Consider the following 3,124-nt stretch of genomic DNA (forward strand, 5'->3'; position numbering starts at 1 on the left):
TTCACCCTTTTTACTCCCTCTTGTGGCAAAATTCTTAAACTTCTCTCATCCTGCATTGGACCAGGTTTGGTACTTACAGCCTTTCCTTTGCTTTCCCAAGGGTGGTTTCTCCTAGGTCCACAAATTTCAACTGACTTTCTGCATGTGTTCACTAGCCCTCTGTAGAAGTTCATTTTTATTTCCATGGGAGTATGTATCTTCAAATGAGTAATTCCCAGTGGCTTGTGGGTGGGCCTTCTAACACAGTCCCTGGCCTGATTAGTAGGATTCATGTCCCCTTGGTACATTCAGTTCCATGTCCTGCTGCTATTGTCCCAGCTGCTCACTTCCCCTACTTCTGAAGCTCTTGACTCAGTACTCTGAATGATGCAAGAGAGAAATGGGCCTCTTTGGTTGGTCCTGCATAGCTGGGGATGCTAAGTGCTCACTGATACTCTCACATACCATCCCCAACACCAAGTGAAATCAGGCCCAGTAAGATTTTTTTGTCACTGAACTGTGCTACCTTGGGGGAGGGCTGATGCATGAAAAATCATATTGTTTTTCTTACTCTCACCATTGCATCTAAACTTGGATTTTTTGCTCCAATGTTGTGTAGGAACTTCTCAGCTAGATTCTTGGACTTGGTGATTGTCTAAACTGGTGTTCTTGTGGGGAAGAAGATAGAAAACTCTTATTTCACCATGATGGTAATGTCACTTTTCTGAATTTAATTTTAAATAGAAATTTAACCATAACATTTTAATATTTTTTAATATTTCCTGTAACTTTTAGAGGTTATACAATAAGCCAAAAGTGACTTCATAATCCTATATAATAAAGCAGTAATATGCAAATTGACCATTACACCCTCACACAAGATGGCCACCCCCATGTGGTCAAAGATGGCTTCCCCCATGTGTTCAGAAGATGGCCACACCCATGTGGTCACAAGATGGCCACCACAAGATGGCTGGCAAGGGAGGGCAGTTGTGGGTGAATAGGCCAGCAGGGGAGGGCAGTTGGGGGCGACCAGGTTGGCAGGGGAGGGCAGTTGGGGGCAACCAGGCCAGCAGAGGAGGGCAGTTGGAAGGGACCAGGCCAGCAGGGGAGGACAGTTCAGGGCGACCAGGTCGGCAGGGGAGGGCAGTTGGGGTGACCAGGCCTGCAGGGGAGGGCAGTTGGGGGTGATCGGGCCAGCAGGGGAACAGTTAGGCATTGATTAGGCTGGCAGGGGAGTAGTTAGGGGGTGATCAGGCTGGCGGACAGGCGAGCAATTGGGAGCCAGCAGTCCTGGATTGTGAGAGAGATGTCTGATCGGGCCTAAAACGGCAGTTGGACATCCACTGAGGGGTCCTAGATTGGAGAGGGTGCAGGCTGGGCTGAGAGTAAGATAAATATCACATGATCTCACTCATTTATGGAATATAATGAGCAACATAAACTGATGAACAAAAATAGATCCAGAGACAGATAAGCATTGATCAGACTGTCAAACCTCAGAGGGAAGGAAGGGGAAGGTGGGGGGTAAGGGGGAGAAATCAACCAAAGGACTTGTATGCATGTATATAAGCCTAACCAATGGACACAGACAACAGGGGGGTGAGGGCATGAGTGTGGATGGGTGGGCAATGGGGCAATAAGGACACATTATGTAATACCTTAATCAATGAAGAAAGAAAAAAAACAAACAAACAAAAAAACCCCCAAAGGCTATAGTTGTAAGCTTGACCTATGTTTTAAACCTGTGGTCCCACTTGGCTGAGTGATATGGGCTGCGGGAGGTGCAACAAGTAAACAAAGCTTGATCAGGTGCATGTAATTGAGTAGATTCAAAACCCATGAGAACATTGTAACCACGCCCTTACTTTGCCTCCTGGAATCTGGCTATAAAATACTCAGCTTGCAGGCCATGACACTGTCTCTCCATGAGAGAGCAGCGTTCCACCTAGACCCAGCTTTATTTTCTTGTCTGTCTTTTCTAAATCCTTCACCGCCCCCTCTCAGGTTCACCTATGGCTGTGCCGGCTCAGCACATGTGGCGCCCAATGTAGGGCTGAGTATGGGGACCTGGGGCCAGCTCGGCACAATTTTCTATTGAATAAGATGTTCTTTAAATTTAATATTTTCTAAGCCTGTATATATTTGCTTTGCAAGGTTGCAGCAGTTCTCAAAATCAGAAATTCTAAACTCTTTCAAGAATCTTAATAGGCCTTAGATATGTGTATTACAAACTTTGCATTTTTATTTCATAATAATTTACTAACACAGTTTACTACCTGAGCATTGGCAATTCCTGCCCCAACACTCAGGCCAGAGAATTACTATTTGTGCTGATGTCAACAGGAATGGGCTTTGGGAAAAGACAGGAAAACTGAATTCTTACCTTGGGTTCCAGCACTGTCCCCTTGTGGCGCAGTTCCTCTCTCTTGGGGCTGCAGCCTTGTTTACCACCACTTTGTTGCTTCTGCTGTTTCCAATGCTATTGACTCCGCGAATCTGGGCGTAGGTCCAGGCACCAGCCACCTTCTTGGGACTCGTGCTGCCCTGGACTACCTCAGGTGTGCTCACTGCATTAGATCAAGTGCTTTGCATGCATAGTGTCTGCTGTGTCAGTGAGCTGCATATTCATGCTACCAATTGGCTTATATCCTGTGCTCACACGCAGGTTCCTTTGATCCTTTGGACTTTACTTATGAACCATAAGTTCAAAGATAAAGTTATTAGGAATATTAAGACACCAATAACAGAACATTAAACTAAGCACAGGGCCCTTTTGAGAGCAGGGCCTTGAGGGAGAGGGAAGAAAAACTACCTTTAATTTGTTCTGATTACTATGTTGCATAGATAAAACCCACAATAATATCTCAAAATATTTTGCTACAAGACCAACAAGATTGTGCCAAACTCCAAACTTCCTGGCTTTTTTAGCATTGCATCTTAGTTTTCCTTCCCAATCACATTCATTTTGCTTGAGAACCTTGTTTCCTTTTTTTCCCATCCAGTGGAGCTTATTTCAATTAGTTATTTGCTTTTTAAAAAATTTGTTACAATGACACTGAGAAAATTTTTAAAATGTTGCAGAATGTTCACATAAGTATGTGGATATGTGTATTTGGGTGTGTAAGGGAAGGGAAGGGGCTGC

This window comes from Myotis lucifugus, unplaced genomic scaffold (genome assembly GCF_000147115.1).
Source record: "Myotis lucifugus unplaced genomic scaffold, Myoluc2.0 scaffold_358, whole genome shotgun sequence".
In the NCBI taxonomy this organism is placed as follows: Eukaryota; Metazoa; Chordata; class Mammalia; order Chiroptera; family Vespertilionidae; genus Myotis; species Myotis lucifugus.